At 31.6% G+C, this 17,656-nt stretch overlaps 1 long non-coding RNA gene across 1 annotated transcript; it reads left to right on the top strand.

The window, feature by feature from the left end:
- Positions 1–4,468: 4,468 nt before the first annotated feature.
- Positions 4,469–14,833, top strand: LOC106681841 (uncharacterized). Its single transcript, XR_010842666.1, has 2 exons — positions 4,469–4,701; positions 14,464–14,833. It is a non-coding gene; the product is annotated as an uncharacterized lncRNA (long non-coding RNA).
- Positions 14,834–17,656: the final 2,823 nt, after the last annotated feature.

The raw sequence follows: 17,656 nt of genomic DNA, 5'->3' as shown, positions 1-17,656 counted from the left end.
TAGACAAACGGTCTAAACTTCTAACACATTACAAAAGACTGATCTACATGACTGTAATAAGGCCTATCTGGACATACGGAGTTGAGCTTTGGGGCTCCTCTAAACCTTCGAATTCATTTCGTATTCAATCCTTACAACCCAAAATCCTACGTAAAATCCTCAATGCTCCTTACTTTGTCACAAATAAAATAATACATAAAGACCTTAATGTTCCCTATGTAAACGATCTAGCCCGAACCAGATATCACTCCTTCCATTATAAACTCTCTAACCACTCAACCCCCCTAGTTTCTAATCTTGCATCCTCTTTCATTCCTGACAATCCTCCGAGGCGCCTGAAAAGAAGATGGCCACGAGACCAGCTGATGTAAAATGTCATTAGAGTGCTACCGATGGGTAGTTTCTCTACAAGCCTGTAACACTCCAATTTAACTTAGATCAGATTTACTAAATGTATTATAATGTACAGTTGTAAATAGCAATAAATAAATATTTAAAAAAAATTAGATTGTAATATCTATCAATATATAAAAGTTTATATTATTATAATTTGGCCAAATCTTCATATTCTTAGGAGAAGCAGAAAACAGTTGCTCATTAAACTCCATTTATAACACCAAATAATCTACGTTTACAAGTCTGTTAAATAGATTCATCCACACCTAAACATGTCCTTCTAATAAAGGTGTATAAACTTGTTGGTAGACATATGCTATGCATTACAAAATACGAGGAAGAACGAGGGAGGGTGAGTTGAAAGAGAATGGAGTTTTGTAATGGTAATGGAGTTGTGGATGTATAATTAAAACTTTTAGTGGAGATGTTAATCAAAAGTTATACCAATCCTCCGGTGTCAGGGAAGGCCGTCCGATTATGCGTCTTCTGTCTGGGAGCCGTTCATGATCTACAAAGGCACAACTTCGCTTTTCTTTGTCGTTTAAAGTGGAAATAAAACACCGGCTTTATTAATTAATAAAACGTCTTTGATAATAAGAATAAACCAATTACGATATATATATATTTAATTTGAAAGACATATTACAAGAAGACAGTTGAGATGTACTTAATGATATAGATTATAGGAAGATAGTCTAAGTGGCGGTCAGTAAAGGTACAAAATAGTAGAGAAAACTTTAATGTTAACGTTTCGTCCCACTTTTCAGGGCTTCGTCACAACTAAATGAAAATGAGATACAAACACTGTAAGAAGTGACGAATAATTAGAATAAATATACCACGGAAGTAAGAAATTATTAAAAAAAAATATTTATAAAAAAAAAAGACAGCGTAAGTAATGGAAATATAAAAATAATTGAATTGGAAACTAATTAATAATAGGTAGAGCCAGATGTAAATAATAGTCCAACAATACTTATTATTATTATAGAAATAGTTATAATAATAAGTATTGTTATTATTTCTAATTAGTAGTTTTAGTAAACGTTTCGTCCAACTTTGCAAAGCTTCATCAGAGCTCACTGAAAATTAATGTGAATGTAATTCTTTTTTTTTGTACATGTTTACTTCCCTAATCTATTCTCTTACTTCGTTTCATTATTTTAATTTTTTGAATCTTTTTGTAGCTCTGCAAAGTGAGACGAAACGTTGGCACACAATAAATAGTTTAATTACTACTTGATTTATTTTATTTTTTTACCTCACAGGGTTTATCTTTCTTTAATATATTACATAAAGTCAATTAACGATCTTTCAATTTATATTCATTAAATAATAAATGGTTAATACATACAGACTGGTTAATTTGGATAATAATGTATTGACTGAGAAGTGACAATGATTATTCCAAGACTCACCTAAAAAAACAAAAAAAAAAACATTAGTACATAGAGTAAAATATTTTAAATAAATATTATACATAAAATGAGTTACCATTAGGTGACACTATATTCACAACAAATAGATCACTTTAAGCTAAAAATAATTAACGCCATCTTATATATAAGAGGAACAAATAAAACTTAGTAGCAGAGTGCAATCGAAGAGAAGTGTAAAACTAAGCAAAGAGGGATTGAAAGAAACATCCAATAACAGAAAAAGGGCCTCTCAATATTTGGAAACAATATTATCAATAGAATATATTTTATGTTATACTTATGTGGGAGTAGGTTATTCATTGGTAAGGCACTGTGCTACAAACTCTTCTCTGTTTCACAATATAATAGTAATACAGGAGTATTTTATGAGTGTAGTAGTTACAATATCCCAGATAAAGAGTCGGCTACAGAGAAGGTGGTTTGCCGGGGTGTGAACCACTCCAGCGGTAGTCGCAGTGGTCTGCGATAAGGAGACGCTACACATAGTACAAGAGCCGGGAAGAAAAAAAGGCAGTTATCTCACCCCAATCTTTGGTTACTTTAATAAAAACTATGTATAGTTACTAGTCAAAATTGATAAGTCTGCCAAGTATAGGTAGGGGGAATAAAAAATGGTGGATGTTTCAAAACTTTAATTTTTCATTCGGAGCTCTATATCTTAAAAACTACCAACAACACTAGAAAATCTAAGAGAACATTATTTAAAGAAGAGTAAATTTTCTAAAATATTATCCCTAAAAGAGCTATTTACGTCCAATAGTTTTCGAGATATAGCTTTTTAAAAAGCAAAATTTCTTAAAAATCTTCCAAAATTCTTCTACTATCGTATACCACAAATGAACGTTTACCATAAATGTACAAATTGGATATCAACAAGAATGTTTTGAGGAAGATTATAAATTGATCAACGAACTCGAAAAACCCTTCTACTTCTTCAGCACACACTGTACTCGTGCGGACTATTATATAGGTACTTCGGTTTGGTCGTGTATTTCAGTCCCCGGAGAAAATCTGAATTTATACAAGTTTGTTTGTTTTTGTTTAGTTGGGCCAAACATCATTGGTCATCAACGCCATTTATACCTTATTTAATTTTGCTTACATTTGTTTGATTTTATTATTATTTTTTCCCCGTTCAATGTTATATTTTTGTCAGTAAATCATTTGATTTTAAAAACTGAAACACTAATTCTATTGTTTTATCATCATCTCCGAGGGCTTCTGAAATATCTGGATTTAATTATAAGCTATTGAGATGTGATGTGAAATATGGGCATTCTTGGAAAATATGGCTAGTTGACAAATTGTTGTTACAATGGCATTTCGGAGGCGTATGTTTTGAGATAAGATAGGAGTGGGTGAGCCTCGTGTGATCTATTCTCAGCCTGGTCAGTACGACATCCTCTCTACGACATTTTTGGATGGAGGTACCCCAGGACTTGACGTCTTTTATTAATAATTTTCAGTTTTCTTCTTGGGCTTTCACTCCACAAAGATTGCCATTTATCTTTAATTTTTTTTTCAAGGGGTTTGCTCATTTCTGATGGAGTTGAAATTGCTTTATACAAGTGGATTGCTCGTCGTTGCGAAAAAGGTTGTGCTGCTACTATAACGACGGTTGTGCAAGCAGGTTTGTTTGTTATTGTTTAGTGGCGATAAACTTCATTAGTCATCAACGCCCTATATATTTTATTTAATATTTCTTATATTCGTTTAATTTTTTTTTTTTTTAAATTTGATTATTTATTATTTTATTTATTTATTTTATTATTGTTATTTTTTTTTTACTTCCGTTCAATATTATATTTTTGTCAGTAAATTTTGTGATTTTAAAAACTGAAACACTAATTCTATTGTTTTATCTTCGTCTCCGAGGGTTTTTGATATATCCGGGTTTAGTCCTAAGCTATTGAGGTGTGGTGTGAAATATGGGCATTGTTGGAAAATATGACTTATTGTTAGATTGTTGTTGCAATACTGGCAGATCGGAGGCGTTTCTTTTGAAATAAGATAGGAGTGGGTGAGCCTCGTGTGACCTATTCTTAGCCTGGTCAGTTCGACCTCCTCTCTACGACATTTTTGGATGGAGGTACCCCAGGGCTTGACATCTTTTTTAATAATTTTTAATTTATTCATTTCTGATGGAGTTAAAATTGCTTTATACAAGTGGATTGCTCGTCGTTGCGAAAAAGATTGACCGTCGTCAACAGACAGCGTTCTGTCTGACAGAGATACCGCCATCTGTATGAACTGACCTTTGAGCTGTAAATAAGAAATTAAAACAGCTTTCCCAAAAGGGGTCATATCAAGTTTTATGTTTTCATTGAACTTTGATTCGTGAGATTAACGTTTAAACTATTTATGAAAAGCCAAAAGTTACTAAAAGATAACTATTAAGTTGCGTCTGGCAACTGTAGGTTTTTGAAAACTTTCAAAGACTGGAGAACGAACATTTTGATATAGAGCTACTGGAATTAGTTACTTCATTTATGACTAACGCAAGTAACAACTAAAAATAGACGGTGAATCATGACCACTGACTAATAACCAATTAGAAGGAAGAAAATAAAAATGGTAAGTACGCTTTGAAACAATAATTGCTTTATGCGTTGTTTTCGCCGCAAACTATCGCAACGACATTGACTTGGCGATAAAGGGGAGCTATATAGAGCGAGCGGTGAAAGCGGGCAAGTTTAGTCCAAGACTGTGCTTCCTCTCTGTCGAAATGCATCGGTTGATCTTCCTCTGGATCGTGGGTCTCCTCCACAGCTCTAGCGCCCAGACCAGCAGCAGCACATCCACCACACCTAGCAGTCCATCTGCTATAGGAGGGAGTGCCTCTGGCTGTCTAGCCTACAATGCCGCTGTGAGTCTGTAGTATTATTTATATATTTATCAATAATAATTGTTACCTGAACTGAGAACCTCAGTGAAAGACTTTCCTATAATATATTATGCGTTTATTTTTTTATAAAAGAAGATAAGTAGTTAGTACAAGTTTTAAATTTAAGAAAGAGTTATATAGAAGAAGTTATAGATGGGGAAAAGGCAATTAGCCGGCATTTTTAAGAATTTTAAAAGAGAAAATGACAACAAAGTAAAGGTATCCTTGAAAATGACCTGAGGGTCGAAACGTTGGAAGGTTTTGAAAAGAATAAAGTTGAGAAAAAAGGATCAAATTTGTTTTTAAATAAATTAAATAATATTTTAGACAACTGATCAAATATCTGCACGATTTAATCAAGTGAAATTAGGCGAGCAAATTTAATTTAATTTTAATATCATTTTATATATTTAGCCGGCGAAACGTCTGTTAATAAATTGTTGTTAACTATTTTTCTTTTCTAGTGACCACATCCCAGACCATCTTCTACATAATTTATTTTTTATATGTTTTACATTCATATGCAAAGTCATCAGTTAAACGTCAAAATCCCATACTTCCCTATCAGGTGATACCTTCTTCCGCCTTTATCTCATTCTTGTGCTTTCAGTCATTCAGGAAGATGGGTGACCTATTTAGCTCAGTATTTTACATTTCTCTCAACCTTCATTATATTCTTATATTCCTTATTTTCGTCTTTTACTGTGAACTTTATTTTTACATAAATAAAAAAAAAATACAAAGTCAAGATGGCTTTTATGCAAATTTTGCTGTCTTGGCTTTTGTTTATATTTTATTTAATAGTGTTTTTTTACTCCGTTCAAGATGCCAAAAAGGCCTAATTCTTGACGAAAACGGACAATAGGTATATTTATAAATAAGTTTTTAATTTCAAAAATACAATAAAAATTTATAAAAAATAATTCAAACTATTTAAAAACATTTTTTAACTCTATAAAAGTTAGAGTGGGTCTCTAGACATAAAGCAATGAGATATCTAACCAGCTTGCTTGAAACGAGGCTGAGCACCCTCGAAGAGGACCAGAACCATTCCTGGGCATTTCTAAATTCCTAACTGGGCATGAAGATAGTAGGCAAGAAGTGGAGGGAATGTATAGGGCTAAGACAGGCCAAGATACTGATAACTAAACCCTCTACTTCTAAAACTAATAATAAAATACCTCCTTGGTCTACCTATATCCTAGATCTCCTCACTCTTTCCTCATCCATCCACTCATTAAACACCAGATCCCATCCGAATGATTTATATATGCCCTCCTATAGAACCTACTTCTTTAGCAAATCCTTCGTCATACATGCAGCCCCCTTCTAGAATTCTCTTCCCATCTCCATTCGCCAGTCCTCATCCATTATTTCCTTTAAACTGTACCTATTCCTCCACTTATCGTATAACCTAACCTCCACATCATTTGTGATTGGCATTTATTGATTAACATTATAAACGGTAGTAAAGCCAATATCCTAATGTAATTTCATTTTACTATCTGAAAATTTGTAAATGTTTGCCACATAAAAATTTTAATATATGAACCATGATATATGTCCCAGAATAAAATTATTTTTTCATTTATTCAATAATCCTGTCTTTTCGAATATTTTTTTAAATATAAATTATATATTGATATTGAGAGTGAGTAGTTCAACGGTAAGGCATTGCGCTACTAACCCCAAGGACCCGACTGTGACAAATAATTATTTTATGTTGTAATGTAGCCCTGAGTCATACCAGTGGGTTCAAATAGCGGTCGATCATAGTTCTTATCAAATCACCTCCTTGCACAACCGTTGGTATAGTAACAGTACTTCCTTACAAAGTATTGCACTCCTCACCCTTCATAGGTTCAAGTGGTAGAAATTTAATTTTTTTTTTTTTTAGTATGTTGATATAATAAATTGATTATAAAAATCAAATCAAATATTATTTAGAATTATTGAAAAAAAAAACATTATTTATTCAATAGAAGATGTTAAATTGTTGTATAGAGGGGTTTTTCGAGAAAAAAAAATATTCTTATAAAGTGAAATATAAAATTTAATTATTATTAAACTAACTAATGAAATTAAGTTATTTGTTATTATAGCACTAATTACCCCTCGGAAACGACCAATCTCTTAGCGGTCGGGTGTGATATAGTCCAAAGTGCTAACTCGTGATGGTAGTCTTCTCCAGCTCTAGCAGTAGGAGTTATATAGAAGGGACTATAATGCACACTACTCCTCTATATTAAACACTAACTCTCCGAAGGGCACGTTATCCACTTCACCGGCGAACCATTAGGCAAATTAGAGGATACTCCTGGCGTCGTAACATCTGCCAGGGTGTCTTTCGCAGCTGCGGAGGGCCAGGTGGCGAAGCATAAGGGTGGTGAGATCTGACTTATAGTAAAGAGTAAGACAATATTAACCTCATAACGAAATATTTAGCGTTTTTTAAAATCTTGAGAGACAAATAAATGACACAATGGTGACCATATATTGTTGGTGCAGAAAGGAGAAAATATTTTTAATTCAAACTACAATAAATAATAGGTAGGATAACTTTTAAATACATTTAAAATAATGATTTCCAACGTTTAATTTATCAAATTTGGAAAAATTAATAATTTCTAATTAATTATAAATAAAATAAGGATTTATTATGAGCCGACGGCTTCGTCAGGGCTAAAAAAGATACAAAGAACTAAAATAAAGTAAGAGAATAGATAACATGAAACAAAAGTAATCTAATTTGTGACTAAATATGATTTAAAATACCTGAAAATTTATATAAAAATGAACAAAGTAAATAAAATAAAAATAAGTTGTATTGAAGAGTATAAGAAAACAAGAATTGCAAAATTATATGGGACAATTAATGAAAATATAAATAATAACAAATAAAAAATAAATAACGGAGATATAAAAATACAATACACACTAATAGATGGAAAATAATGATAAAATAAAAGTAAAAAAAAAAACTATTTTGAGGAGATGGTAGGGGGTGCGGTTGGCAAACGAAATTTATTTATTTGTGCCGACGTTTCGACCTGAATTTCAGACCTTCATAAAGAGACTCAATAAAGATTCAATTAAAGGTGATTATTTTAGCGCACTTGCTCAGCCTCCACTGGTTCAACAGTGATGCGGCGAGCGGGATGCGCTGGGATCTTATGAGCTCTGCTCTACCTCTCACAAGGGATAGAGTGGGCTCAGGGATCCTCAGGCCGATTGTGAAAATATTGTATATAATGAGTGTAAATGTGACTAGAGATTTTTTTTTTTTTTTTATGCACATAGTTTCATTATGTTCATTTTCTTTATCCGTATATATTTTAAGAGAAATTTTATTTATTTTGATGTACTTTTTTTCTTTCATTTATTTATTTATTTTATTTTAGTATGAATGTGATCATTCATCACTATTACCTATTTTCCACAACGGTGTAGCAGATTGTAATTACAATCGATAAATAAATTTTTTTGTTAAAAAAAGTTATTATAACTGACTTTTAACGGAATCTTCGTTGAGTCCTACTACTCGTTACTGAACTTTAATTTACAATTATTCTGTAGTTCACAATTTATTATTATTTTTTTTCAATACAGTATAAGCAGGAAGGAAAATAATCTGCAAGTCTTTATCCTAGCATTTTAATTTGTACTTCAATTTAGCGCCATTTTTGTTTCAGTAAAACTTAATTTCTTACAACCCATTTTTATCAGTCCACCTTATATGTAAAATATAATATTACACTCTGATCATTAAAACGTTTTTAATGATGATTAATAGAGAGGAAATAATTATTATACACAAAATAATTATTAGGAAAATTAATATTTTTTGTTTTTATTTTCTACGCACCTCCTATCTGAATCCACAAAAGTAATTACCACGCTTTTTATATAATTTTTTAAAAAATAATAGCCAGGATCTGTTTTGCAAAACTTCCTTACGAAAGAATCAAGCCTCCATTAACTCCCTTCAACAAGACTAGTCTAATCAGACCAATCTTAAAGCCTTTCACCTGTCTCCACAGACCCAAATTATTATTATCAGTTACAAATTGGGCCATCGAATTCGCAACATAACATTATGTTTATATAAATAAACAAATTATATAATTCAAAGAGAAAACACTTCAATTAAAAAAAATATTAATTCTGGATTTGTTTGTTTCTGACCGTAGATTGAATATCAGGATAAGTAGTAGGAGATGAGGTAATTTGAGTAGTAATTTATTTTATTTAAGTGGATTCGTTTCGTTATAACGTCAAAAATATTGAAAAATGAAGAAAATAAAAAAAAAATCATAAATTGCTAAAAAATCAAACAGTGCTATAAAATAACGAACAAAATTTTAATTAGCATAATGAGAAATGTAAAAAAGATCATGATATGTTAAATGTAAAAATTTTTAACATGCTACAGGATTGCGAGCAATATAATTTAAAATTTATATTATATGTTAAATGCAGAGGAGCTCTCTGCGGATTTTTTAGGCAATTTGTTTTATAACCTTGTAATCTTTACAAGATAATAAAATCTCCAAAAGCTTCCTTCCATTATCTTTCCTTTACCCCACTTGTTTCATTTTTCCTCTCCTAGTTTTATTTCTCGGGTAATTTTTTTTTCAATCTATTACTTTATTAGAGTTTACAAACGTCCAAAACTAAAACAACATGAACTACGAACAACTAACCCACAAAAACGGCAATAGACAATATGGTGTGAAGCTCAGTTGTTGCGTGACGTCATTCTCCGTTTAGCCGACCTATTAACTGACTCTCATACATGTCAAATGTTATTTATTTTCAACATGCTAGAAGATGGAAATATTTCTTCATTCAATAAACTTTAACATGTTAAACTAAAGATTTTTAATACCCAGTAGTGAAATGAAACAGCCTTTTATTTATGCAATAAATTAAAATCACTACAAAATACAATATAAACATTTAAAGAAGATAGATTAAAAAAAACAAAAAAAAAAAACATTAACTTCTATCAATTTTCTTTCCATCTTTCTGTACCCTTTCCTGCATAGGCCTTCCCTTTGGACAGTAATAGTGAGCACTTCCCGGGGTGACCAGTCTTATTGGGAGGCGAGTTCTTTCCATTTCTCCTTCCAGGCATCCCTGTCCCTAGCAGCTCTCCACCAGAGGGGTCCTGCCATCCTCTTGAACATATCGCTCCACCTTTTCTTTTGACGTCCTCTTATTTTTTGAAGGTCGTATGGAGTCCATTTGTGGCAATTTTTGACCATCTGTCATCTTCGCATCGAAGGAGATGCCCTGCCCAATTCCATTTGCTCAATCTTGTCATCTTCAGCGTGTCAGTGAGCCCTGACCCAGTAGTAAAACGTTGTATATATTTTTATCCTTCCTATATCATGTGCGTCGTTTACTCACATTTCTCATTAAGTTAATTCCAAATATTTCACATCATATGCATAAAGTAATGGTAGATATATAATAATTTATTGATTGGAGAAGATGGTCGGAGAGAGGGGGGGGGCGGACCTCCACGAACAACATAAATAAATATATTTTTTATTTATGTTGTTCTTTGCTGATCGCACCCCACCGACCACCTTCTCCAATCAGTAATATACGGTCAACTATCTACACCTCATTATAATAATGATAATGATATTATAAAATGATAATTTATTATTATTTTGACCCATTTTATTACATCGTCAATGTTTGTTATTTTATAAAAATTTTTACTATTACAATATTGGCATTATACGTTACCTTCTTCTGTTATTACTAAATACTTTCCTAATTTTATGTTATCTTGCATTCTATTATCGCCTTTATCTGGTTTTCTTTTTAGATTTCTCAAGTTTTGGCACGGATGAAGCAGTGAAATTTAGGCAAAACCATCGGCAAACAAAATAATGTAAAATCATTTTTGTTTTGTCTCCACTAGCCGCAACTCCGACTATCTTCTCCTAATAAATTCTTAATATAATTTAATTAAAAAATAAATAATAAACCCATTATTGTTACAATCCGTTTTATGGGATTAAAAACATAAGTATTTCGTTAATGAAGTAGATATCAGTGAATATTAAATATCAACCTAGGACTTTTCCTTCATTATATAAATAACTTTACTTTAATGCAACAATGATAATTAATCTACTTAATAGGAATAAAGACATTTTATAATTTACTCGGGTTGGGGAAATAGGATTAATAGCAAATTTGAAATTAGAAGGCTTAAGTCTTAAAAAGCAGGATTTATTTTTTAATTAATTTTGTTTATCCCGTCTTTTAATTTTTAAATTTTACTTGAAATGAAGTTTAACATAATGGGTTACTGTTAATGATACATTAACTAAACAAATGTATAATATCTATATTAGTATTTGGTTATCACTACAGGCCGAATTGAAACAAAATGACAGCCAATTAAAAGTTTAACATGCCCATAACGAGGTCGTTTATGAAGATATGCAAAGTATTTTAAAATAATTATACCAATTATACAAAAGATTTAAAAAACTTTATTTATTGACTTTTACAACTGTATTTACATAAAAATACGTCTAGTAAATTTAGGTAGCAATCTAATTTCTATATTAGAAGGTCTCGAGTCTATCTTCTTTTTTAGGCCCCTCTGAGAATTGTCAGGAATGCAAAAGGAAACAATATTAGAAAATTATGGGTCTAGATGGTTAGGGAGTTTATTATGGAAGGACTACACAAAAATCTAACAAATTTTTATTTTATTTCTCATTCAATATTGTAGAAATATCAATGTATGTCAATTTTTAAAAATTATAATTGCTAAGTATAATACAGAAATTATACATGTTCACTTTTTTATTATTAATATTATTTTATTATTATAGAAACAATAAATGAATATATAATAATATACAGCGGTTTTGGATATCAATTACATAAGGCGAAACTGAAATAAAATTTATATAGCTGATATCGTTAATTAATAAAAGCTATAAAAACGGTAATTAATAAAATCAATTAAATGTATATTTAATTGGAATCATTAAACAATTAGAGAAATATTTCTCATAAATTACATAGTTTAATAGTCACTATAATAAGGCTCTTCTTTTATTTTAATATTTTTATTTTTTTACATAACGTTTGGGCTTCCTGTTCAACAGTAAGGTAGGACACTTATCTGTGCATAAACATTTGTTGGATAATTTATTTCAGTGATTGCCTGGTTTGTATGCCCTGCTTCGGTCAAAACTAAGCCAACTAATGATAACATTGCTTTATTAGACACTAAATTATCTTTGTAAAGTGTTGTAAGAAAACCAGTTTTCCTGGAACTAGGAAAATTTGTATTATGAGCAACATAGTGTCTTAGACCTCTAAAGAGAAGAAATTAATAGTTCAAATTTAATTCTAAATTTGAGGGAGTGGGGTAGATCAGTGATAGGGCACAGTGATGCAAATACAAGGACCCAGGTTGGAATCCAGCTATTTTCTGTTTCACTATACCCGTGAGTAAGCCCTGTGGGTTTAGAGGCCCTCCAAGGTCCACCAAGCTTCATAAAGTGGGAACACTTGATATGGTAAACATCTAGCAGTCGAAAGTGATCCTGACCAAATCACCTCCTTGCCCAACTGTTGGTCGAGTAACAGTACTTTTTTACGAAGTCTTACCCCCAAATTCTTCATAGGTTTTAGTGGTAAATTTTTTAATAAGTTAACACTTTCAGTGCCAGCTCCGATATATCGGCCCTCACCTTGTGCTTTACAATTCGCATTACAAGAGAGGTCAATTCCAAAATAAATTTATACTATGTTAAAAATATTCAAATTTCATTACGAGAGAATTAAGAAAAAAAATAGTTTTTCGACAAAACATAAAATAATAAATGAAGTATTATGCACAATTATATCACAGATATATTTACGTATAATATAAAATAATAATATAGTATAAAATATGTTATATTTATATTATATATATTATATCACAAATATATTTACGATAACATAATTTTGTTTAAGCAATGTTATAGGAGAGAGAAATACTTTATTCATATATGCTGCCTAAATACATGCATACTTATCAATCCGTAATCGGACATATTTACATTACATATTCATGGTATAATCATAAAAAAAGATATACAATAATAGGATATAATAAACAATTTTTTTTTCACCACTGCAGTTTCCTTTTACAATCCATTTCGGTCTGTACAACCAACACAAATGTTTCACTCACTCCCATTTTTCCCTCTCATTTCTGCTCAATTATTCAATTCACCCTATCAACAAATTCGCTCTCCGGAATTCACCCTCCTAGATCCTCTTCAGTGACCCGCTAAAAAAATTCAATATAATACGGTAATGTGAGATCAGACCATCATTCATAGTCACAGCAGTAGATCAGTCTATCAAGAACAAACAACTAGATATATTTTACTAGAATAAGAATAACATATAGATTAAGAGGAAAATATAATAAAAAAAAACCGGTTACAGGAAATACTTGAATGGATAAATACGTTTTAAAAACTCTACTCATTTCAGAAGAGATAATTCGTTCGGGGCTTACCATGTACCTTGGAGTTAATCTTTATTTTTGTATAATATTATTTATTTTGTTACAAAATATATTGGAAATACTAAGTATATACTTTTAATAAATGTTCTATATAAGTTATGAAGTTTTTTAAGTGCAAATGTGTTTACGAAGAGAGAACTTGATTTTTATTTACTTAATGATATTAAAACCTTTTTTTTTTTTTTTATCACGTATTGGCCACTAAGGACCACGTGAATATCAATGGTTACTCTTCTTTGGGAGTCTTCATTTTCTTTCTTACCATCGCAGTTTCATGATCCTCGGCTGCTTTTCTTTTCTTTCTTCGGCCCACTTCGTTCCCCTTTTTTGCCTCTTCCAATATTTGAGAAATTTTTCAATGTTTTCCTATACGTATCTCAATATAGACAGTCGATATCTGAAATTTTAAGTCTCTATAATTCTTCTCACATTTCTTATTTATATTCCTCTATAAAAATTTTCTTATTCAATCTTACTTCCTTCAACATTTTCATGTGCCCATAGAACATCAGCCTTCTGATTCTCATCTCGGTTTCCAGGTCTTTGATTTTTCTGTAGATCTCTTCGCTAGATCTTAGCCTGTAACCTTCTTGTGTTTTCCTGGGCCCATCGATTTTTCTTAAGATACTCCTTTCTATTTTCAGAAGCTTTTCCAAGTTGGGTAGGGATGTGGTCTCTACCCCGTATAAAATGACAGGCCTTATCACAACGTTGTAATACCTTTATTATTTATATAATTTTCGATAAATATAAAAAAAAATTAGTGTCATTGTTGTATTACCTATTTCGCCCTTAATACAATGCTTTTTAAAATACGTAAATATTGTTTTTAGTTTGGCTTTTATGAGCCTTTTTCTAAATCCTAGTAAAATCATGCGATTGGGCTGGTTATCTTCGCATAGCCTGCGATTGGGCTGGTTATCTTCGCATAGCCTGCGATTGGGCTGGTTATCTTCGCATAGCCTGCGATTGGGCTGGTTATCTTCGCATAGCCTGCGATTGGGCTGGTTATCTTCGCATAGCCTGCGATTGGGCTGGTTATCTTCGCATAGCCTGCGATTGGGCTGTTTATCTTCGCATAGCCACCTATTTTCGCCCGACACTAAAAGGGTTAATGAGTATATATATATTTTTAAATATTGTATTTTAATATAATTAAATATATATTTATTTTGCAGTGCAGTAATAGCAATACCTGCTGCTACTACCCTAGTATCCTCTGCCTTCCTGACGCAAGAAACGGAACTTCCTGCCTCTCCATCTTCGACGTGGTCAACTTGAGCCCTACGGTGACAGGAACCAACATCGTCGGCTCCCTTACCTCGGCCATCGGCAACTCCACTTCGGGAATAGGAGCCATCCAGGAGGTCGTAGAAGTGAATGGCAATACTGTCTACAACCTCACGGAGATCATAACGCCAACCCCGACACCGGGCGTGGGATCGACACCACCCAGTCTCGGGTAGGGAGTTCCTATGCTACTGTAGTTAGTCTCAACAGTTTTCAATACTTTGTAATAATAAAATATTATGAAATCCCAAAAATCAACTTCACGCTTATTTACTTTTTTTCCTCAAAATCCCTTTTGTTCAAAAGCATGTCTCTTCCTTGTTCTGAACTCCAGGATGCAATAAAATATGTATTGAAGGACCATGAAAATAAAAAAAAAATGATGAAGATGATTACATTTTAAATGATTTTAAAAAATCTTTTGTATTGGACTATTGATTTCAAAACTAGAGCATTTAGAAAATTTCGCCTATTTTTTTAAAGTTTTGTTGTAAAATTTGGGTAGATTCTCATAGAATTTTATTTACTATGTACTTTCCTTCCTAAGAAAAACAAAATAATACAAATTAAACAAGAAAAGATAAATTGAATTGTACAAAAGTAAAGAAAAAAAATGTTTAGGGCAGAATGTGTATGGTTGAATGCCAAGCGCACATGCCATTTGTAAAAATGGTTGAATGCCAAGCGCTACAGATTCTGGTAATGTTAATATACTGGGTATGAAGCAAACGGTATAAGCTAAGCTCTGTTATAATTTGGTTTACGCTATGGCTCAATTTTTCAATTTCATGAGTAACAATAAAAAAAAATTAACGGATTCTTATCGACAATGTGGTGGGAGAAGGAAGTACTTCCTACATTCACTCCAACAGTGGAACAAAGGTGTACCAATGAACCAATCAGAGAGATTCTTCAACAAATGTTATCATTCCAGAACCTTCCATGAGGGTTTTTTTTTAAGGCAATCCAAGTTTATCTTTTCAAATATACAACAATAAAAAAAAAGTAATACTGTACTAAATATGAATAATAAAATTATAATCCATAAAAATTTGTTTAGGTAGAATGTACGTACATATAATATACATATACGAACTAATTCATATAACAAAATATAATACTAATATAACAATAAATATATAAAGAATATTCGATTCGTAAAGTTTCATTTATACAAATGTAAGTTACCCTGGATACTGTTTCCAAATATACTGGAATTAAATCGATAGTGGTTTCGAAAGGAAGGTGGAAGAGAGGACTCCCAAAGAGATTGTTATAATTCTCTTCTCGAAGAGGCTTCAGTTTCGGGAGATGTTTCCTTTGAGCCGGGCCAAATGGCTGGCATTGTTCACAAACAGATTCCGACACTTTTCCCAGCTTGAAGTTGGTATAATTACCTTCTGGAATTTAACCCGCAAGGAATTATACAAGTTACAATTATAATTTATGCTTTGGTATATAATTATATATATTTAACTATCAATTTTTTTTAGTCGTAGTGGGTAGTTCAATGGTAAGGCATTGTGCTATAAACTCCGGGTTTGAATCCATCTGTGGCAGATAAATATTTTCTGTTTCACTGTAGCCGTGAGGCAGTCCTGTGGATTCGGAAGTCCTCCAGGGTTTGGGTACCCTTATGTGGTTAAAAATCTGGCGGTCGAGTATGATTTTGACCTAATCACGTCCTTGGACATCCGTTGGTATAGTGACAGTACTTCCTTACGAAGTACTACACCGGTACAGACTTAATTTTTTTTTATTCATAATTGTATTGAACTTTGAAAAAAAAATTAATATGAACTTTTGTATAAAGGGAATATTCATTGTAGCACTCTAAAACAGTATCATGTTAAAATGGTTTCAAATCCATCTCCTTTTCAGACACCTTGAAGGATTATCAGGAATCGAAAATGAAGCAAGGTTAGAAACAAATGGGTTTTGGTAGTTAGGGAGTTTATCATGCAAGCGTTGATACTTGGTTGTTGCCAAATCAGCAACAATAAGAGCGTTGAGATCATTATGAATTATTTAAATAAAATGAATTATATCTAATTGAGTCTCAAACAATTAAATTGTCATTGATGACGTAATAAAATGTATTAATTAAGAACTTTTTATCACACCCTAAACGACAATCTTAACTATAAATTCACACCTAACACACAACAATAAAAATTGGTTTGCAGGCTATTCTGCCAACATCTAATAAAATTAGTCAAATGCACATTTCTTTTTTCACTTTTACATTTAAATTTACAGCTTTTAATTATAAATTATCTTAATATTATTATCTCCTTCCATAATAAATTCCCTAACCACTCAAACCCACTCGTTTCTAACCTTGCTTCCTCTTCCATTCCTGGCAATCCTCCGAGGCGCCTGAAAAGAAGATGGCTTAGTGGCCTTATATTGTAAGCTGTTTTTAGGGTTCTACTACTGGGTAGTTTCTCTACATGCTGCATTAAGTCATTATGATCAAATTTACTTGTATTTTTTATACAGTTGTAAATATCAATAAATAAATAAAAAAAATTATTATCACTCACGTTTAAAAAATATTCGTTTATAATAAATAAAATTTTTAATAATATTGTAAAAAAAACTGTATCCTTGTATCTCATATTCTAGCAAATTGGCTCTACTAAATGTTATATTAGGCTTTTTAGTATTGCTATTAGTTTTAATTATTCGGGGCCCCCAAAAGAAAATTATTTTTATTTTAAACTTTTAAAACAGCCAACATTCTTTATTCACCCTCAGTATACTTGGCAGACTCATTTATTTTGACTAGTAATTATACACATTTTTAACTAATAACTAATAAATCAAAATAAAATTTGTGTATGTATGTATACTTACAGGATGTCACAATATATATTTCTCCTATCTTTAACAATTTTTCAACTTTATATTTTATTTTCACTTTTTTTAATTTTTTTTTTTAGTTTTCTAATTTCTCCAGTTCTTCTCGACTACCCCTAACTCTATTTCTATTCGAATGTGGGTTTTGGTAGTAAATAAGATTTTAAGACGAATTAATATTACTTTTTGGAATGGAAATGTCCTGAAGAACAAATACAC

The sequence above is a fragment of the Halyomorpha halys genome, unplaced genomic scaffold, assembly GCF_000696795.3.
Source record: "Halyomorpha halys isolate HHAL.00 unplaced genomic scaffold, Hhal_1.1 Scaffold369.1, whole genome shotgun sequence".
Classification (NCBI taxonomy): domain Eukaryota; kingdom Metazoa; phylum Arthropoda; class Insecta; order Hemiptera; family Pentatomidae; genus Halyomorpha; species Halyomorpha halys.
Note: the sequence above shows the minus strand (reverse complement) of the source record. Positions and strands in the feature narration are given on the sequence as shown.